Source organism: Miscanthus floridulus, chromosome 10 (assembly GCF_019320115.1).
Source record: "Miscanthus floridulus cultivar M001 chromosome 10, ASM1932011v1, whole genome shotgun sequence".
Classification (NCBI taxonomy): domain Eukaryota; kingdom Viridiplantae; phylum Streptophyta; class Magnoliopsida; order Poales; family Poaceae; genus Miscanthus; species Miscanthus floridulus.
Window position 1 is genome coordinate 99,994,413 of NC_089589.1, and position 23,461 is coordinate 100,017,873.

The 23,461-nt window shown below is 40.7% G+C and overlaps 1 long non-coding RNA gene across 1 annotated transcript; it reads right to left on the reverse strand.

Moving 5' to 3' along the window:
* Window positions 1–18,291: 18,291 nt before the first annotated feature.
* LOC136485987 (uncharacterized) lies at window positions 18,292–20,329 on the reverse strand. The gene is made up of 3 exons (XR_010766629.1): window positions 20,130–20,329; window positions 19,146–19,260; window positions 18,292–18,423 (listed from the first exon to the last, which is right to left on the reverse strand). It is a non-coding gene; the product is annotated as an uncharacterized lncRNA (long non-coding RNA).
* Window positions 20,330–23,461: the final 3,132 nt, after the last annotated feature.

The following is a 23,461-nucleotide window of genomic DNA, read 5'->3' on the forward strand; positions in this document are numbered from 1 at the left end:
TGATCTCAGATTAGGCGGTGCAGATCAGATGGGAGGTGGAGAGAGAGGCTGCCAGCCGGCTACAATGACTAGCGCGGCGGTCGGCCATGACCGGTGGCGAAGAGCTTGCTAGCGAGCACGAAGAGGGCCCTAGAGTCCACAATTTGATGTGGGGAAAGCATGGGGTGGAAGCAGAGATCAAGACGAGCTCACCTAGGGTCTTAACGTGGTCGGAGCCTTAACAGAGACGACGTGGGACACGGCAGGGCGGACGGTGAGCTCCAGTGGCGGCAGCTAGGGTTTCGCCGGCGCGGCAAGCTTGGGTGGAGGTGGCGCTCATGATAGGGCTAGATCGGGGTGGCGTGGCACTAGGGCTGGCTTTTACAGGGGCAGATCGGTGTGGGGTGCACAACAATGACGCGGGGCCGGGGTGGCTGCGGACTCCGGTGGAGTCCCGCGTGGAGATGGCGCGAGGAAGACGATGATGCGGCAGACATGAGGGGCCGCCACATCAGCGAGCCAAGCGAAGGAGGAGGTGGGGCGCATCCACATGGCTTGGTTGGGCCGGCCTGCTGGCTCACGAAGGGGAAGCTGGGCGTGTAGGAAGGTGGGAGCGGGCCTACGCGGTGGAGCTGAAAGAGGGAGCTACTCGGGCTGGGCTACAGGAAGAGGGGAGAGAGAAAGGCCAAGCGGGCCAAAAGCCAGGGAAGGAAACTTTCTCTTTTGATTTTCTTTTTCTTTTATTTCAAAACTATTTTCAAAACTTTGCATAAGAATTTGAATTCATTTTGAATTTTAGTCGAAACCACTCATCATAATAAATCAAATGCACCAGCATGTATGCACTACAATGTTGCTAAGCCTTATGATAAGTTTTAATTTAATGACAAGATTTGTTTTCCTATATTTTCATGAGCACATAAATACAAAATTAATTTAATTTCTCTCTATTTCAAAGGGAGCAATTTTTAGGGTGTTACAATTCTACCCCCCTTAAGATGAATCATCGGCTCGAGATTCGGACGATGGTGATCAAAGAGATGCAGATTCTCCGCCTTTGGATTCTTCTTTACTTTGCATACCTGTTAACCTTACTTCAAGGAACTTACCAAACTGATTCCAAGATTCAGACAGGTACTCCAAACACCCCTCAAGTACTCCAATCACTAGACCACCTTTCCTTTTTATTCCATACTATCAATTCTCTTTCTTAAATTATTCGCCATCCAACAGAACCTTCTTACTTTCTTAGTCTAAAGTAGGTTCTAGTACCAACTTTAAAACATTAAGGACTATATATGCTCAGGTTAAGTTGCTCAACTCTCAAACACAATTCTAAGTCCATGGTGTCATCCAAACCTTCTTAGCATAACTCTCCTTTGCTAAGGGCATCAGCCATGACTTTGCTTCTCGAAGTGATAACACTTTTCCAAGTCATAAAACCTTGATTGCTTTAATCCAACCCTTCTTGTCATTCTTAGTATATCATTGGGATTTCTTGAGACTCAGTGGAACTATCTATAGTTCATAGATATCTCATTCCTATGTCATCAACGCCTACTTGTCTTGGGTATGTTGAAGATTGGACTCCCAGCTGAGGATAGCTCGAATGTAGAGCCATATTGTTGAATGCATCAATTCCTCATAGATGATCTAATAACTTATCAACCAAGCAAAGGATACTTACTCTGGATGATGAAGCCCTTAAGTGATATACATCCTCTGGGTACCACCTTTCTTATCAGATTAATCGATTCTTCCAAGTGAGAGCTAGAGAGCATAACTAAACTTCATATGGCACCTTCTCATGGTCATCACACTGAGCTATGTCCAATTGTCACTCCATAGCTCTCAACCAGTCATCAGCTTCTAGTGGTTCACTTGTATGAGAGAATGTCGGTGGGTCCCTTCATAAATTCACCACGATTGTCAATAGGTGGTGCTTGGTGTGGGTTATTCAACACACTTTGAGCAGTAGTCTGTATTAACTAAGTTTGCATCATCAAATCTTGGTCTATAGATGGTGGATTTGATGGCGGTGGATTAGAATTGGCAGGATTCCTTCGGTCATCATACGAAGCACTTCTCCTGGTAGCAACCATCACAGAGATAATCGATGCTTCCAAGTGAATAATTAGAACGTATGAAACTTCATCTTGCAAATTTTCAACTTGTCTACACCCCTTAAGAAAAGATCAACTAGGAGACACAAAAAGGGAAGCTTGCACCTCCTTCTAGATGGGCTAACTAGCATCATGATGTTTTGACATCCCAATGATACTCTCATGTATGGGCAAAAACAAGAAATCTAAAATTCCTTGCATGTAGAAAAACAGTTGTAACTCTCATTCTGTTAATCCAATGAAGTTGTAGATTATACCGTTGGAAAGCTTATCAAATCCTCCACAACTTCCTTATAGAACACTTTTCCAAATTCTACAGTTCAGATAGTTGAAAACAATACACAATAGAAACTGCTCTAGGTTTCAGACAGCATAATGAACTAAATGAAATTGTGGGAACACCCAACAAGATCATTGCAATCATTACAAAGATTCAAAGCAAGTAGAAGCATAATGACAATTCAACAAAGCACTAAAGGTGCACAATTCAATCATTGACTCAACTTGCGATACTATTGTCCTCATTGTACTAGTGGTAATAATCCTAAGACTCATCTTCAGATTACGCAAGAAGGTGGTGAGGAACAGTTCTAAAAGCATATCAAATCAAGGAGTGAAGATGAGAACAAAGACTTTAAAATAAGCACGAAGGTAGATATGAATAGCAAGGGTAGATATATAGTAGAGAAGAAAATATCATGGTACATAGAGAAGGGTTTTTATAGTAACTTCTAAACCTTAGAATGACTAGTTTCTACTAGGCTTGCGTCTAACAGTCAACATTGATCTGATACCACTTTGTAGCACCTGGTTTTAAGAACAAAACCAGATACACAGCATATGTGAGCCCAAGAAGTCAACTCACACATATGGCTATAAATAGAGGTAACATCAATAGACAATGCTTAATATATAGCATACTTAATACAAAGAATATAACCTTAGATAGTAGACAGTGGAAAGACACTCTGTTCTTCAGGCGAAGTCATCAAATCCATAGGGACAACTGATTGGTTGATTACAAGCCTAAGTCCTCCAGACTCTAACAATCTGGTACCCATCCAGGATTTTTCCAAAGAATTAAAATGTAAAGCAAGCGTAAGTACATGTCGTACTCAGCAATATAACATGGGGTTCATGAGGCTCAAAAGGTTGACACTGGTTTACTGCGATTAGCATTTTAGTCAGTCAAATTTTAGAGTTAGAGTAGTAGCAAGTTTAACTTAAGCCCTAAATAACCACATGATCATGTAAACAAGATTAATGTATAGAAAAAACAATAATCATAAGTGAGCATCTATATCATCAGTATCATTAGTGTTCATCATCTATTCAGTAAGGAGCCCAGGCCACTTGTGATTGTGAGCACGGCTGATATACCAGTTTTACACTCTGTAGAGGTTGTACACTTTCACCATGAGCCGTGATTTACCCTTTCGCCTGAGGCGGACAACCTCTTGACCCACTTCCAAGGAAGGTCGACAGGGTTCACAATGAAGTCTTTCAATGGTTTGTCTAACAAGTGTAGCCTGCTAGGTTTCCCCGTCAATAAGCATGAACTACCCTCCAAGGGGTGACTAACAAAAATACAAAGAAACCAAAGTGCACCCTCGTGGCAGGCTAAGAACCTACAGATCAGGGCCCCTCTTGCGTCTTTTGGTAAGCTACTACGAGCTAGAAAAGGTCCTCATACTTAACTAAAGCAAGAGCCATGTAGCACTCATGGTTGTACTATAAGTCCTAGGGGAATCCACTTACAGATAAGTCCTTGGGAGAGGAATCTAGAGCACCGCAAAAACTATACTCTAGCCCCCTTATTCCATGTTGCTAAAAATCATATTTTAACGTTTATTGCATATACCATTAGTCAAGTTACTGATCATGGTTATTTAATTGAGCAGTAGCAAAGTACTACCCAATGCATAATCCCACGGTGTCAAGGTACAAGGTACAAAAGCTAGGATATCTTTACAGGAATCAAGGTAGACACATGCATATGAATTAAGTGACATTAGAGTGAATAGTTAATAAGGATGATCCCATGCTATACTTGCCTTAAACTCTGATCCTTCTTCAAGTCCAAAACTTCAAATGAACTCTATCTTGATCAACATGTAAAGCTCACCGACTGGACAAGGTCATAAAGCACCACACAGGCATCCATGCAATCAAACACAAAGCAAAGAATAGAAATAAATTAGAATAGTACACCAACCATAAAATCAAGATGAAAAGTTTGTAAAAAGAATCTACGTCTCACTACGAACACACAAACGTGAAGATCACGAAAATCGGAGCTACAACGAAGGAGTTATGAATTAATCAAAATTTCCTTTAATAAAATAATTGATTAATCCTAACCTTGAATTTCAAAAGTGGAAAACATGTTCAACAGTAGGATGCACATATAGATTATGCAATTATGAATCTAACGCAACTTGAACGGTTCAAAACGGAGTTAAAACGAAGAAGATATAGCTTAAATAAAACTAGTGGCAAAATTGTAAATAGATGAAAGCGAATCTTGGATCTAACCGAAGCAACTATGTTTTCAACAGAAGAAAATATATTATGAATCTAATAGAGGAATTCTGAAACTTATAGAGAGAAACTACGCTTTCAGAATAGGAAAACGTACTCTAGGAGTACGCCATGGTCTGCGTGTTAGAGTATTCAAAAGCCAAGGGTCTCTTTAGCAAAATTGCTGGCCGAAACGGTATCTTCTAACTTGGGTCGTTGATCTCAGATCGGGCAGTGCGGATCAGATGGGATGGGGAGAGATGTGCCGGCCGACTATAGTGATCGGCACGGCGGTCGGCCATGACCAGCGGCGAAGAGATTGCTGGCGAGCGCGAAGAGGGCCCTAGAGTCCACGATTCAACGCGAGGAAAACATGGGGTGGAAGCGGGGATCAAGGCGAGCTCACCTAGGGCCTTAAAACAGTCGAAGCCAGCACAGAGACGACGCGGGACATGGCGGGGTGGACGGCGAGCTCCGGTGGCGGCGGCTAGGGTTTTGGCGACGCGGCGAGCTTGGGTGGAGGCGGCGGCTCGCGATAGGGCTATATTGGGGCAGCGTGGCACCCGGGCTAGCTTTTATAGGGGCAGAGCGGCGTGGGGAGCACGGCAACGATGCGGGACCGGGGCGGAGCGGCGTGGGGAGCACGGCAATGGCGAGGAAGACGACGATGCATCTGACGTGCGGGGCCACCTCGTCAACGAGCTAAGCGAAGGAGGAGGAGGTGCACGTCTGCACGGCTTGGTTGGGCCAGCCTGCTGGCTCGCAAAGGGGAAGGTGGGCCGCATGGGGAAGGTGGGAGCGGGCCTACGCGGTGGAGCCGAAAGAGGGAGCTACTCAGGCTGGGTTGCAGGGAGAGGGGAGAGAGAAAGGCCAAGTGGGCCAAAAGCCTGGGAAGGAAACTCTCTTTTGATTTTGTTTTTCTTTTATTTCAAAACTTTTCAAAAGAACTTGAATTCATTTTGAATTTTAGTCAAAACCACTCATCACAATAAATCAAATGCACTAGCATGTATGCACTGCAATGTTGCTAAGCCTTATGATAAGTTTTAATTTAATGACAAGATTTGTTTTCCTATATTTTCATGAGCACATAAATACAAAATTAATTCAATTTCTCTCTATTTCAAAAGGAGCAGTTTTAGGGTGTTGCAATGTTATATTGGACCATTTATGACATCAGGTTAACGAAAATATAAACATCAAAAAATGCGTGTCACAAATGACATTTTTTGTCGTTTGCATTTTTCATTTCATTAATTTTTGACATTGGTTTTTACGTCATGAATGCATAGACTCCTATCATGTGTGCAAGTGTGCAGAGTCGAATGTAGACATGGTGCTGAGTTGGCAGATCCTGAAAACATCATAAAATAGAAACGTGGCCTATAATGCCCATACGACGTGCAGGCTTGAAATGGGCCACAAATATTGTTTAGGCTGTTTTTTTAGCGTGGCCCATAGTTGTTTTAGATTTTTTTCGTCCATTTTTTCTCATATCAGGCTAGCCCAAGCCAAAATTAAACCTAGGCCGATTCGATAATTTTTCAATTTTTTAAAGATTATTTGCAACCCAATATTGAAACAACACTGCCCACTCAATAATTATCTCATATATTGTAGAACATTATCTTAAAAATAATCAATACCAATTAATAGTTATAGTACACATGAGGAGTACATAAATTATAATAACAGCAATACAAATGCATAAATAGATAATCATACAAACAAAACAGAATAGAGAACTGGGATGGTAGGTATAGATAGATAGACAGACAAATAGACAAGTAGGTAGGTAGACAGATAGATAGATAGATAGATAGATAGATAGATAGATAGATAGATAGGTAGGTAGGTAGGTAGATAGAGACATATAGATAGATAAATGGGTAGATAGATAAATAGATAGACATATAGATAGACATATAGATAGATAGACAAATATAGATAGATAAAATGTAGGGATTTATAGAATGATAGATACTGATTGATAGAATGTAGGTAGGTATATACAGATATAGATAGGTATATACAGATATAGATGTAGGTACGAATACTAGGTAGGTAGGTATATACAGATATAGATGTAGGTATGAATACTGATATAGATATAAAAAAATAATTTCGAAATGAATAAATCTAATGTTCACATAGATCCTTACTTCTATATAAACATCTGCATAGCGAAAAAGAAAAACAAATAGAGTGAGAACAAGAAAAGAAGAGATTAGTATCATCCTCTCATCTTATGGCAATCATCAAATGCAATACAGCGAGAAATGTATACCTGACAAGTATTTTTTTCCTGATACTTGTGATCATGTGTTCAACCACTCCATTATGAGAAGGTATATACATATATATATCTATATAGAGAGAGAGAGAGAGATCACTGCTTGTACATCGAATGTTACTTGTTACTCCAAATTTTCGTAATAATAGTTCATTTTAGTTTTGTGCTAAGTCAAACTACCAAGTTTTTCAAAAAAAATGTAACACCCTAAATTTTACAACATTTTAAAGTAGGGGAAAATGATTTATTGAGCATTTTTGTGAGCATTTAAATTTAGGAAGAATAATAAAGTTTATCAAATTAAAATCAAATATAGGTCAATAACCATGAATGTGCCTTCATGCTGCTCCATATTAATTTTTGGAATGGTTTGATTTGAACTCAAATTTGAACTTGATTTGAATTTTGTCTTCAAAATTGCTTTGAAAAGAAATTAGAAAAAGAAAAGGACAAATTCTTTCTCCTTCCTCTGTTTCTGGCCCGCTCCATTTCTTTCCGCGCGGCCCATTTCCTTTTCCTGGCCGCTGCTCTCCTTTCCTCTCTGCTCGGGCCGAGGCCCAGCGCTCCCCTCAGCGCTAGCCCAAGCCGGCCTTTCCTTTGCGCATCGCATGGCCCAGCGCTGCAAGCCGAAGCCCAGCTTCGCCGGCCCAGCCAGACGCCAGCCGCTCCCGCAGCCCGCGCGTTCCCCTCCGCCCGCTAACCCCTTGGGGCCAGCTGTCGGGCTCTCCTCCTTCCTCCTCTATCTCGTGTCCCAGTCGGACACCGCGCCGACGCCGCCGAGTCCGGAGCGGCCACGACCTCCTTGATGCCGTCGCGCCCAAGTAAATCCGTCCTCATGAATAGCCGGCCACGCCGCCTCTCCCATCTCATCTGTTGCACGTTTTTTTCGCCCAAGCAGTCGCAGCCGTGTGTAACACCCTAAAATTTGCTCTTTTGGAAATATGTGTAAATTAAGGTAATTTTGAATTTTGTGCACATGAAAACATAGGAAAATAAAAAAAATCATTAAATTAAAATTTAACATAAGGCATAGCAACATGTTTGTGCATTCATGCCGGTACATTTGATTTGTTGATTGAGTGATTTTGAATAAAATTCAAAATGGCTTGAGTTGCGTTGAGATAAAAGAAAAGAGAATTAGAAAATAAAAGAATTTAAAAAGGTGTAAAATTTATTTTTGAAAACTTACCAAAATTTCTCAGTTTACTTTGAATTGAAAGTATAATTTAAATGATATTTAAATTTGGTTTGATTCAAGGTTCAAATGGATTTAAAACTCATTTGAAAAAGTATTAGGAAAATCAAATTTGAAAAAAATTGAGAAAGCCTTGCTTCTGGCCTGTAGTTTTTTTCCATCTGGCTTTCTCCTTTCCTCGGCCTCTCTCGGCCCTTGTTCTCCCCGCGTTGGCCTAGCTGCCGAGCTGGCCCATCTTCCACTCCCGCCGGCCCAGCAAGCTAGGCCGTAGCTCTTTCCCGCTGACAGCCCGGCCCCACCGTCAGCCATCTTCTTCTTCGTGCCGTCGCTGAACAGGACTCCACCGCCGCCGCTCGACTCCGCTTTGGCCACGCCACTATTGCCTTGCGCCCTATGAATACCGACCCTTAAATAGTGAGCCCCGTGCCGAGCCGCCGACCCCGCGCCCTATTCCGCACCGCCCTTGCCCCGAGCTAGCCAGCGCTGCCGCCTAGATCTCGCCGACGAGCAAAGCGCATCCGCCGCCGCTGTTGGATGCCTCCCCATCATCATGCTTTGCCTTTCTCTCTCCACATAGAGGTTACAAAGCCGCATGCTTCGTTTTCCCTCTCTCTCTCTCTCGGTCTCTGTGTTCCTCTCACCGCCACCGATTGTTCGCAGGTAGACCAGAGCCTCCTGTCGAGCCACACGCCACCACCGAAACCCCCCCGGCTGACGCAAGTACCCTGGGTAAGTTCGCCTTCCCGTGTTCTATCTTCTAGTATTTTTCCCGTCAAGTTTGGAGCTTGGAAACCCAATTTCGACGAGGTCTCGCCGCCGTCAATGGCAGCCACCGCGCTGGAGTTCTGTTCCAGACGGCCTGAGCTTCCCAACCCACCGCAGCCGTCCAATCTAAAATCAAAGGCCTGGATTAGAACTTACCCCTTCACGGGTGATTTTACAAAAAGGCCATTATAATTATTTCATCCTTAACCCACAGTCCCTGGCTTATTTCAAAAGGACCTCTGTGCTTTTTTGTCATCGAACCCGCAGCCTATAGCACTTTTTTAGAATATGTTTTCTTCTTTAGAAAGCGTAGTTTCTTCGGTTTAGATCCAAAATACGTTTTCACTTATTTACAGAATTGCCACTGATTTTGATTTAGCCATAACTTCTCCGTTTTAACTCCGATTTGATCCGTTCAACTTGCGTTAGGTTCGTAATTTCATAATCTACATATTTATACTACTGTTAGACATGTTTTCAACTTTTAAAATTCATGGCTAGATTTAATCTATTATTTTGTCAAAGGAAATCTTGTTTATTTCATATCTTCTGCATTTTAGATCCGTTTTGACCCATTCAAGTTGCGTTAGATTCATAGCGACGAGGTATACGTATTAGCAACAGTGGTTACCATATTACTATTTCTAAAATTTCATGGTTTAAATCATATCTTGATTAATAATTATACAACTGGGTTTTGTAAATAAGATATGATTTGTTTTACTTTAGTTTTATAACTCAAATCTAAATTTGATTTAATCCAATTTATATAAGCTTTTATATAGTTAAATAAATGAAGCCTATAGTTTTATTTTTCGTGTGTAAAGTAAATCTTTCGGTAGTTGTATCTTTTCAACCGTAGCTCCGGTTAGCGTGTTCTCGCGTCTATGTGTTCGTAGTGAGACGTAGATTTGTTTTACAAACTTTTCATCTTAATTTGATGTTTGGTGTATTGTACTAATGTAGATCTATTGTTTGCTTCGTGTATGATTGCATGGATGCTTGTGTGGTGCTTTATGATTTTGTCCAGTCGATGAGATATACATGGTGATCAAGAAGAAGAACGTTGAAGATTAAAGCTTACCGAAGGATTAGTGTTTAAGGCAAGTATAGCATGGGATCATCCTTGTTCCCTATTCACCTTTAATCATTTAATTCATACTGCATGTGTCTACCTTGACTACCACTAAGGATATCCTAGTCTTTTGTACTTGTGCCTTGTTACCTTTGGGGTATTACATTGGGTAGATTTGCTAGTGCTCAACTACAACCGTGATCATGTAACTTGACTAATGTAATATGCAATAAACATTAACAGATGCTTTTTAGCAACATGGAACAAGGGGGCTAGAGCATTGGGCTGTTTTATGGTGCTCTAGATTCCTCTCCCTAAGGACTTATCTGTAAGTGATCATTCGGGACTTACAGTACAGCTATGAGGGCTACATGGCTCTGGCTTTAGCTTAGTATGAGGACCTTTTCTAGCTTGTTAGTGGTTACCTTTATGGCGCAAGAGGGGTGTGTTCTGGGTTGGATATAGTGCGGCCTCTGTCCGTAAGTGTATAGGCTGCGCGTTATTGTGCCTGTCGGAAGGGGAGCCCTACATTCGCAGGCCACAGAAACCTAGCGGCCCTAACTTGTTAGACGAACCTTTGAAAGGCTTCATAGTGAACCCTGCCGACCTTCCTTGGTAGTGGGTCAAGAGGTTGGCCGCATTGGGCGAAATGGTAAATCATGACTCACAGTGAAAGTGTACAACCTCTGCAGAGTGTAAAACTGGTATATCAGCCGTGCTCATGGTCACGAGCGACCTTAGAACCCTTACGGAATAGATGATGAACACTAGTGATATGGACGATGAAGATGCTCACTAATGGTTAATTGTTTATGCTATTCATTATTCATGTTTACCTGATCATGTGTTTATGGGCTTGTGATAAATTTGTTGCTACTCAATTGCTAAAATCATGACTCATTAAAAGCTAATCGCAGTTAACCAGTGTTAGCCTTTTGAGCCTCATGAACACCGTGTAATATTTGTTGAGTATGACATGTACTTATGCTTGCTTTACTTTTCAATACTTTGGAAAAATCCCGGATGGGTACCAGATTGCTAGAGTTTGGAGAAATTAGGCTTGTGATCAACCAGTCAGTTGTCCCTGTGGATTTGGAGTCTTCGCCTGAAGATCGGATCTGTCTTTCCGCTGTCTATACTCTGAGGTTATATTCTTTATACTAATACGCTATGTATTTAAGCATTGTCCTTTGATATTACCCTTATTTGTAGCTAGATGTGAGATTTGACTTCCTGGGCTCATATATGGTGTGTATCTGGTTTTGTTCTTAAAACTGGGTACTACAGAGTGGTATCAGAGCAATGCTGAATGTAGCACGCAAGCCTAGTTAAAAACTGGTCGTTCTAAGGTTTAGAAATTGCTACAAAAATTCTTGCCCTATGAACCTTGATATTTTCTTCTCTACTATATCTCTACCATTGCTATTCATCTCTACCTTGGTGCTTATTTTAAAGTCTTTGTTCTGATCTCCACTCCTTGACTTGATATGCTTTTAGAACTGTCTCTCACCACCTTCTTGCGTAATCTAAAGATGAGTCTTAGGATTGTTACCCCTGGTATAATGAGGACGATAGTATCGCAAGTTGAGTCAATGATTGAATCGTGTATCTTTATTGCTTGTTGAATTATCATTATGCTTATGATTGTTTTGAATCTTTGTAATGATTGCAATGATCTTGTTGGGTGTTCCCACAATTTCATTTAGTTTATAGGCCTAAGGTATAAGGATCAATGAAATAAATAGTTGGGCTATGGTTTTCTTCTGTTCTCCCTATCCTGTCCTTTCAGAGCAGTCTGCACTCTTTGGCTTATATCTTTAATCTTGGATGACCAAAAATCATGAGAAAATTCTGGACAATAGTAGACTTCAATATATTTCTCTGAGTACAAGAATCAACCTCATATCTATTTTGGTTATGGAGATACAAAAATCACAAGGCAATGCATCTGTGCTGTTTTAAACCTAGAATAGTTTCTGTTGTGCACTAATTTCCACCAAGTTAACTGCACAATTTGGAAAGGTGTTCTATAAGGAAGTTGTGGAGAATTTTATAAGCTTTCCAACGGTATAAGCTATAACTTCATTGGATTAACAGAATTAGAGTTATAGCCGTTTTACAACGCTGCTGTTTTTCTGCTCACGAGGAATTCCTGATTTCTTGTTCTTACCCATACACAAGAGTATCATTGGGAAGACAGAAAGTCTTAATGTTAGTTAACTCATCTAGAAGGAGATGCAAGCCAAACTTTGGTGACCCCTAGTTTATCTTTTCTTAAGGGGGGTAGCCAAGTGGAAGAATTTGTAAGGTGAAGTATCCTACGTTCTAGTTTGCGCAGCGAAAGCGTGGTGGTAGTCAAAGATATGAAAGAAGTTCAGAGTCTTAATGAGGTTTGATTAAAGGTTCAAGGGATGTTTAACCAAGATCATCAAGATTTTGGTAGAGCTACCGGAGAAGTTTTCAAGTTAGTTTGGATTAAGAGACCTCAGCTAAGTGTTTGAAGGAGTCCAAGAATAGGTTGGAGTAAAGCATAAGTATTAGCTTTGCCAGATCCGGACGAGAGCTTCATAACTATAATGATGCACCTTGTCAAGGTGTGGAATGTGTCCTTATACGAGAAGACATGTAGTGGCTTGTTCATTAAGTCAGCTAAGGAAGCGTGAGTTAAACTATCTAACAAGTTATCTAAAGTTATCCATTATGGAGCATGGAAGTAATATCTTCTTAGAAGTAAAAGTGATATCTAGGAGGATCACAAGAATCTACAGGACATCTTTATTAAGTTGGTCTTGAACTTGTGATATCCTCATTGGAATGAGATTGATTATCGTTGGAATGAGATTGATTATGACTTGGAAAAGTGCTAACACCTGGAGAAGTAAAAGTCATGGACGATGCCCTTAGCAATGGAGAATTGAGCTAAGAAGGTCCGGGTGACACCAAGGACTAAGAATTGTATTCCAAGTTTGAGCAACTTGATCGGAATTATTAATGTTTTGAAGAATGGTGGTAAATTCCCCTTCTGACCAAGAGATTCGTAAGGTTTCATTGCAAGGTGGATATTTTAAGAAGAAGAATTGATATTATAGACTAAAAAGGGAAAGGTGGCCTAGTGGTTGGAGATACCTGAGAGTTGTTCAAGGTGCCTATTAGAATCTTGGAATCAATTTGACAAGTTACTTGGAGTAAGATTTACAGGTATGCAAAGTAAAGTGGGATCCTTATCAAGATGATGGAACTACATGAGAAAGTAAAGAAGAATTCAAGGGCAGAGTATCCCTATCTCCTAGTCGACGTCTTCCGAATCTCGGGGACGAGATTCATCTTAAGGGGGCAGAATTGTAACACCCTAAAATTTGCTCTTTTGGAAATAGGTGTAAATTAAGGTAATTTTGAATTTTGTGCACATGAAAACATAGGAAAATAAAAAAATTTCATTAAATTAAAATTTAACATAAGGCATAGTAACATGTTTGTGCATTCATGCCGGTACATTTGATTTGTTGATTGAGTGATTTTGAATAAAATTCAAAATGGCTTGAGTTGCTTTGAGATAAAAGAAAAGAGAATTAGAAAATAAAAGAATTTAAAAAGGTGTAAAATTTATTTTTGAAAACTTACTAAAATTTCTCAGTTTACTTTGAATTGAAAGTATAATTTAAATGATATTTAAATTTGGTTTGATTCAAGGTTCAAATGGATTTAAACCCCATTTGAAAAAGTATTAGGAAAATCAAATTTGAAAAAAATTGAGAAAGCCTTGCTTCTGGCCCATAGTTTTTTTTCATTTGGCTTTCTCCTTTCCTCGGCCTCTCTCGGCCCTTGTTCTCCCCGCGTCGGCCTAGCTGCCGAGCTGGCCCATCTTCCACTCCCACCGGCCCAGCAAGCCAGGCCGTAGCTCTTTCCCGCTGACAGCCCGGCCCCACCGTTAGCCATCTTCTTCCTCGTGCCGTCGCCGAATAGGACTCCACCGCTACCGCTCGACTCTGCAGCGGCCACGCCACTGTTGCCTTGCGCCCTACGAATACCGACCCTTAAATAGTGAGCCTCGTGCCGAGCCGCCTACCCCGTGCCGTATTCCGCACCACCCTTGCCCCAAGCTAGCCAGCGCCGCCGCCTAGATCTCGCCGACGAGCAAAGCGCATTGGCCGCCGCTGTTGGACACCACCCCATCATCATGCTTTGCCTTCCGCTCTCAACATAGAGGTTACAAAGCCGCATGCTTCGTTTTCCCTCTCTCTCCTGGTCTCTGTGTTCCTCTCACCGCCGCCAATTGTTCGCAGGTAGACCAGAGCCTCCCGTTGAGCCACACGCCACCACCGAAACCCCCCCGTCCGACGTAAGTACCCTAGGTGAGTTCGCCTTCCTGTGTTCTATCTTCTGGTATTTTCCCTGTCAAGTTTGGAGCTCGGAAACCTGATTCCGACGAGGTCTCGCCACCGTCAATGGCAGCCACCGCGCCGGAGTTCTGTTCCGGCCGGCCTGAGCTTCCCAACCCAACGCAGTCGTCCGATCTAAAATCAAAGGCCTGGATTAGAACTTACCCCTTCGTGGGTGATTTTACAAAAAGGCCATTATAATTATTTCATCCTTAACCCGCAGTCCTTGGCTTATTTGAAAAGGACCCCTGCACTTTTTTGTTATCGAACCCGCAGCCTATAGCACTTTTTCAGTATACGTTTTCTCGTAGTTTCTTTGGTTTAGATCCAAAATACGTTTTCACTTATTTACAGAATTGCCACTGATTTTGATTTAGCCATAACTTCTCCGTTTTAACTCCGATTTGATCCGTTCAACTTGCGTTAGGTTCGTAATTTCATAATCTACATATTTATACTACTGTTAGATATGTTTTCAACTTTTAAAATTCGTGGCTAGATTTAATCTATTATTTTTTCAAAGGAAATCTTGTTTATTTCATATCTTCTGTGTTTTAGATAAGTTTTGACCCATTCAAGTTGTGTTAGATTCATAGCGACGAGGTCTACGTGTTAGCAATAGTGGTTACCATATTACTATTTCTAAAATTTCATGGTTTAAATCATATCTTGATTAATAATTATACAACTAGGTTTTGTAAATAAGATATGATTTGTTTTACTTTAGTTTTATAACTCAAATCTAAATTTGATTTAATGCAATTTATATAAGCTTTTATATAGTTAAATAAATGAACCCTATAGTTTTCTTTTTCAAGTGTAAAGTAAATCTTTCGATAGTTGTATCTTTTCAACCGTAGCTCCGATTATCCTGTTCTCGTGTCTATGTGTTCGTATTGAGACGTAGATTCGTTTTACAAACTTTTCATCTTAATTTGATGTTTGGTGTATTGTTCTAATGTAGATCTATTGTTTGCTTCGTGTCTGATTGCATGGATGCTTGTGTGGTGCTTTATGATTTCGTCCAGTCGGTGAGATATACGTGGTGATCAAGAAGAAGAACGTTGAAGATTAAAGCTTACCGAAGGATCGGTGTTTAAGGCAAGTATAGCATGGGATCATCCTTGTTACCTATTCACCTTTAATCTTTTTAATTCATACTGCATGTATCTACCATGACTACCACTAAGGATATCCTAGTCTTTTGTACTTGTGCCTTGTTACCTTTGGGGTATTGCATTGGGTAGCTTTGCTAGTGCTCAACTACAAACGTGATCTTGTAACTTGACTAATGTAATATGCAACAAACATTAAAAGATGCTTTTTAGCAACATGGAACAAGGGGGCTAGAGCATTGGGCTGTTTTATGGTGCTCTATATTCCTCTCCCTAAGGACTTATCTGTAAGTGATCATCCAGGACTTACAGTACAGCTGTGAGGGCTATATGGCTCTTGCTTTAGCTCAGTATGAGGACCTTTTCTAGCTTGTTAGTGGTTACCTTTATGGCACAAGAGGGGTGTGTTCCTGGTTGGATATAGTGCGGCCTCTGTCCGTCAGTGTATAGGCTACGCGTCATTGTGCCTGTCGGAAGGGGAGCCCTACATTCATAGGCCACAGAAACCTAGCGGCCCTAACTTGTTAGACGAACCTTTGAAAGGCTTCATAGTGAACCCTACCGACCTTCCTTGGTAGTGGGTCAAGAGGTTGGCCGCCTCAGGCGAAAGGGTAAATCATGACTCACAGTGAAAGTATACAACATCTGCAGAGTGTAAAACTGGTATATCAGTCGTGCTCATGGTCACGAACGGCCTTGGAACCCTTACGGAATAGATGATGAACACTGGTGATATGGACGATGAAGATGCTCACTAATGGTTACACTACTACAAAACAAGGATATTGTAGCACTTTCTTGTAACATATTCATCGATGTGTTCCACTGAAATCTCATAGTAACACAAAATAGTGTGTTACAGACTTCGGTTGTAACACAAAACACCTTTTTTATAAAAATATGTTACTGGCAATAATTATAGTAACACAAAATTAATGTTACAAGCAAAATGTTACAAAAGTGTACTATTTTGTAACACATAAATGGAACAAATAAAATGTGTTACAAATATATGCCCTATAGTAACACAAAATAATGTTAGTCTAAATGTTACAAAGAAACATATACATGTGGACCTTCCGATTCATAGGCATCACGGTCATCGCACCTAGGTGTCGTCAAAGCTGTTAGGCAATCACATTGTGATCATCACATGAGAACCAAGTAGCAATGAGTAAGCAATTAAAAAGATAAGTTCGATGCCAGAACCTGTTATCAAAATTTATTAGGCCGAACTCAAGACACTCTAGATGCCAAATCACAAGAACAAGTACAACGAAGAAGGAAAAACTGAAAAATAAAAAACAAAAATGTGAAAATAAATGTGAGTAATATTGATATTTTTTTATGTTGTTGCATGAACACACTAACCTACCACTGAATAGGTTGATCAAGAATTTCATCCTTTTGGTTCCACATGAATACCGGTCAAATTTACAACATAATGTCATGTAATATGCTCAAAACATGAGTGCAAGCGTTTTTTGTGGTTTTGAGTCTAACAAAAAGGCTATGCAAAAACAGTCATGTATGGCATCCACAAAAAGTTAAATCAAATAAGTAATCACTCAAAAAAATTCTCAATATTATAAAATGCATAGAATGGCCACAAAAGAAGGCATTTCAGTCTAGCTTTTAAATGATACTAGTGATTTGTGCGCGCCCATGCGCATGTAGACAATCAGTCTAACCAAAATTTGCCATAAAACAACATGCGTAGACAATCATGATCTAACCAAAATTTGCCATAAAACAGAGTCGATCCTCAGCACAATCTCTAGACTGAATGTTGCGATGTTTTAACATTACATATTTTTTTTGAGGGGAACATTACATATATTTTACATAAATGAGTCATAGAACACATGAATAATATAGGTCTTAGTATAGCTCACATAAAGTTCCAATGCCTCTAGGCTGAGATGGTGGAACATAGCATACTATACATAGACAGTCACAATACTTTGCAAATGTGTCCGCAGGGTTAATGATATTATTTAAGGTGTTGTCAAAAAATGAAGGGAAGTGGCAGCTGCTCTTGAGCTTCTCCTGAACTTGATGGCTGGTAAAGGAGCTTCCAACTTTGATCGCACAAGCTTCCTGGAACCATAGATAAACTCAATGAAACATTTTTCTCTGGCTATAAATCCCAATATAAAACACATTATAAGTTCTAAAGACCATATATTAACCTATTTGATGTTTCTGAATGGTGTCTTACCTGAATACAGATGATCTTGACACCTGGGTTTTGCATCTTCAGAGACTTTCCAACACCAGATACTGTACCTCATAACTTCTGTGCCTGTACCAGATACAAATATGCCCACACAGACTATAAATTTCTCAATATATGTAGATAATAGGCAATGTAATTATGATAGCATCTAGAATATAAATTTCAGTGTCCTTAGCACCAGTGTTATGAATTCCAAGTCTTGTATATGATATCATGTACCAGGTCCACATAACATATTAGGCAGGAACAATGTAGAAGCATTCCACACCCTAACAAGAATTTACCATGTTGGGTAAAATAATATAGATTACAGGATAGACGCAATAAAGATGCATTCCGGAAACAATGGACCATGAGGAAACTATCATACTAGTCCAGCATCCTTTCCACAATAGCCTGCAGCCACTGTACACCGTTTTTTCTTCCCCAGTGACCCTTGATTGGATGGCAGTATGTTCATCCAAAGCTTTTGCTGAAAAAAGAAACAGGGCAAAGGAGGTAATGTTTAACACAGTACTTTTAGTGCTATCAACAATTAACTAGTCATAATGCAGGCACCAGGCAGATTACCTAATAGTGTTTGAGCGTAATCAGAGTCGTCAGAAACATCAAACAGGGGTCCAGCACCAAGTGCATACGACAGAGCACCATTTAGCTTGGCCAAGTAGAAAAACACCTTAGGGGCAACTAGTGCTAAAAGCTGCCTCTGGACAAACTCCTCGTCTTCGTACAAACTCTCACTGCATGCAGCAGGAAACAAATTGTGAGAAATACAACAAAGCAAAGCACCCAAGCTTATACTGATTGTCAAAACATTTTACAACCAATGACCAATATAAAGAGAAAATATTTTGGCCCATGCATATCAATGGCAGCAGCCATGAATAATCTTGGTATTCATACAGATCCTTCTAAAATGAATATAACTCCTAGGAAATAAACACCAATTCTCATAGCATTTACTCGCTTCTACACTATAGCTGGATAGCTTCTATTGAACTTTTTTTTAACGCAATGGCAGGAGCTCTGCCTTTCAATTAAGATGGGGAAAAGAAAGTTTATGTACAAACAAAGGCACTGGAGGTTAGGGATTGAAACCCCCACAAGCATGCAAATTAGGGAAACGCACAGCCCAAAAGGGGTGGGGGTAACAGCTACACATAATCGAAGCTTCTATTGAACTGAGGAGCAACCAATAAGCTAAGGGCAGCTACCACATTAAACAGTATAAACACATGGATCAGTATTACTTTGTGACAGCTTTTTAAAGAGGAAAGTTATCACATTTGATTCATATCCTATCATGACAACCACAATATAAAAGTTTGGGATTTGTTGTGTTAAACAAACTAGAACCTTGTGAGAAAGTTTAGTTTTTTCAGCAAACAGTATCTATGAATTGGAGGGTGTGAATCATATCATAAGTTCATAACAAGCTCTAAATATGTATTGATCCTTATACCGTATGGCTCCATCGGAGGCTTCTGCGCCTTAAGGATAGTGCATATTTACTTCCGTCATTGTGTTCCACATTGAGCTTTAGGATGCAGATTGTAGCAGGCATACCTCATGTAGTTCTGCACAGAAAGAATAATGACAGCTAATATTTAGGTAGTCCCTAAGATAGGTTTTTATGACCTAGTTTTCTTATAGCTATTCAAATGTCTTTATCCATGTATTTCAGCCTGTCTTATCTTTCACACAAAATTAGGTTTATGATTTGTTCAGAGATAAATGTGCAGCTCAGCTGTCCAAGATCCACATGAATACCTCCTTGATACTATGGAATCTATTTTCAGAATCATCTAATAAAAAACACAATCTTGTCTTCAGGGGCGTACCCAGTGCAGAGAGCTCCCGCTCTGTGCGGGGTCTGGGGAAGGGTGTCAGTGGCAAGCCTTACCCTCGCCTATGCAATGCGAGGAGACCGCGACTCGAACCCGGGACCTTCCGGTCACAGGCGGTAAGACTCTACCGCTTGCACTAGGCCTGCCCTTCAGATGCTACTTAATTTTTCCTTTGATGCTTCCACATTTAGCATCCTGGCCTCGAGTTCATGGAAAAATAGAACAAAAACATATATAATATAAAATTTATTCATTGCTTTGTTTAGGTGTCTCCAAATACATATAAAGTGTATGTTCAGATCACAGATATCACATATTAGATACAGATAAAAAAGCTCATGTGACTCCATCATGGCCAGAAACAAAATCATGCCCAGAAATCTGCACACAGGCAAGAATAGCACTATAAAACAATTGCAATTTCACAGACTAAATCAAATGCTGAAAACCTGAAGCTCTGCCAAGATGAACCATGAACAAGATTTGGGGCTACTTGCAGGCATCTCTACCAATCGAATTCATTTCACAGACTAAATCAACTACGAATTCATTTCACAGAGTACTTGCAGGCATCTGTACACACTGAATCAATTACTTACCATGGAAGTCGGCGGTGGTGGGGAGGAAATCGGCAGCGGCACGGTGACAGTGGCGAGGAAGCCGGAGGCGGCAGTGGCGAGGAGATCGGCATCTTGCGGCTGTGCTGGTTGCCCCCGCGTCCGTTTACTCCTCTGCCGAGCCGTGCCACCCTGTGCTCTCCGCCGGTGCCGGGTCTGTGTCCATCGGTGGAGAACACGGAGAGGAGCGAGATGGCCGGGCCAGGGACGAAGCGCGCAGCGCCTGGTCAGGGATGGAGAGCCGCGCCGCCGGGTCGGAGAGGTGGTGCTCGGCCGGTCCATGGGGGTGCGCTTGGAGGAGAACCACCGCCGGGCCGTAGGGGTGCGCTCGGAGGAGGACCGCCGCCAGCTTCTTCTTTCGGGAAAGAACGAGAGATTGCAGGAGAGATATGGAAGAGGAGAGCGAATGGTGACAGGCAGTTTTTTTTATAGGAGACAGGCAGATCTGATAGGATAGATTGTGTACCGGGAGTGGTACCAGCACAAGAAAAAAAAGGGGGGGCGGGCCAAGCACCAAAAGTTCGGATTTGTTGGCGCCTATTTTGCCGTTGAGTCCAAAAACAGCTACAAGTGCCAAAATTTCTATTTATAAGCTCATATGATATGTCTATATATTATTAAAAGTAAAAAAAGTTAGGTGACCAAGATAATTAGATTGTGAAGTTTGCAAACATTTGATCTTTTACTTAAAATTTACCGTGGCAGACAAACATATCAGCTCTGGTTGAATATTGACTATCTATTCGTGACATTCATTTTTTTATTTTTGGCTAAACTAATCAAATTGAATGATTTTTTCTAGTGTTTTATAAAATCACTCTTTACTATTTCGTTCACTTATATATTGGGAGATGTTTTTTTTTGTGTTTATCACATCACTTTGCATTTGTGTGGTATGCCATCAAGGTGAATGATTTGATTATATTTTTTATTTTCGATTGGATAGAGAAGGCCAAATCCTAAAAATAGTTACAAGTGCCAAAGTTTTTTTTTATATGTAATAGCATATATTTTTTTGTTATGTAGGAGTTTCAAAAGAATCGAATCAATTTTAGCGAGGCTTAGGCGTGCCACGCAAAAAATGCACATTTTGTGGCCACTAGTGTTTGAACCCATAAACTCAAGGTTTGCATATTCATCTCCGAACCACTCCACCTATATAAGCAAATTGTATCCATTTTAGATATTCGTCCTCCACATTTTATATTTATCTGGTTTTAAATGAGCATTTGCAACCCTAAACGAAATCAAATGAAAAAGTTGTCAACTACAAAGTTTATAACTTTTCGAGATCTACAACTTTGGTTTTGATCATTTATCCATCCGAAGTCATTTGAAGAATTTGAATTTCAAATGTGAGGAAATTCAGGTGTAGTTTTCCTTGGATAGATGATTTCAAATGAAAAAGTTGTGAACTAAAAAGGTGCATAACTTTTTGACATCTACAAGTTTTGTTTTGGTTGTTTCTCCATCCGAGGTCATTTGAAAAAAATCAAATTTCAAATGTAATTTTCGTTGGATAGATGATTTCAAATGCAAAAGTTGTCAACTACAAAGATGCATATGTTTTTTAGATCCACAACTTTTGCTTTGGTCGCTCCTCCATCCGAGATCATTCACTATGTCCACACACACACTTGTGACTATAGAGCATAGGAGTTCCATTGGTATGAACTCTATAAAATCTTGTGAGTCAAATATTTCGGCATCAAAACGACTTCAAACAAAATTGTGAATTACAAAATTTCATAACTTATCGAGATCTAGAACATTTTGTTTTGATTGTTTCTCCATCGGAGATCACTCTCTAGTACTACACACTCACTTGTGACTATATAACATATGGATTCCTTTGGTATGAACTTCATAAAATCTTGTGATGGCTATTTAGGCATCAAAATGATCTCAAGTCAAAAAGTTTGAGCTCCCACTACAACTTTGGTATAAAGTTCATGTTCATTGGACCCCTCATGGATGGATGACGTGTGGCACTTGAAAAAAAACACAATTGTTTGTCATGTTGGACCCACCACACACGGGAGAGTGATTGGACCCAGGTTCTTAATTCTTGTTTATTGTACTTGGTAGTTTCAATTGTCTCACGGGGCTATTTGGTTTAGTTGTTAGCTGTGTGTTTTGTAAAAGTTGTTGTGACTTTGTCAATGGGTGGCAATGTTCCCATCGACAGTGAGGCACATGTGGTGACTTCATCATTCTCGAGATTTACTTTTATTGGTCATGACTTTTTCAATATCGGTAGGTTTATGATTATCTAACGATCTCACAATTTGTTATGCTTTTCTAAGAACGATTTAGTTATAACTCTTTCCTTCCTTAGGGTTTAAAATATTTCAAGCCTTTTACCGAGAGTACTTCCTAAGGATTGCATGTGGTGTAGATAAACATTACTACATATCAGTACATTCGTATATCTTCAACATCATGAGAAAAAACTAGAGACAATTACCTATAGTTGGCTAGTTATTAATTCCATATGCAAGCTCAAAAACCAAAAATACATTCTTATTATCAAGAATTGATCTTACCACATCTTTGTTTATTCTTCTAATTATATGGTAAACAAATACTCCATCCATTTTAAATTATAAGTCGCATTGATTTTTTGTCATAGATTTTGGTCTGTAGATGATATGTACCAAACATTTACCTGAAAACTCTAATGTATGTTTACCTATGTATTATTCTAAATAATAATACACTTTTTTATAATTTGATTATATGTCTGCGAAAAAATCATTTAAAAGTTGAACTGGCGGGTAACTCCCGCCCCTGGTTGCAGCGAAAATTTAAAATGACCTCCACATAGCCTTCTCTCTCTCCAATCTCAACACCCTCTCCTGAACCGCCGCCCTCTCCCCTACCCCACCCCTCGAGAGCCCGAGACCTCCCCACGGCCACGGTCTACCTCCGGCATCCACGTTCCCGTCCAGAGCCCCTCCCCAATGGCCGTCCGCCGTGCCGACACCGCCGACACAAGCTCCTCGAGAGACCCTGCCGAATCCACGCCGGCAGCCTTCCTAATCCTGCAGATCCAACTCCTCCTTGACTTCCTCCAACGGTACGACACGTCACGTGCCGCTCACCCCCAATCCTCCACAGCTCTCGTCGTCGACGAGCGGACCCGGTCCACGCAAGATCCGGCCATGACCGTGGGTTCGGTCTCCCTCTGATTGGGGCAGCCATGGATCAGAGTAGGCGGACGATGGAATCATACTCGAGCTCGCGGATGGTGGACGGTGTCACGGCGAACTACAACAAGGTCCTACGGTTTTTTAGATCCGCACTGCTGCATC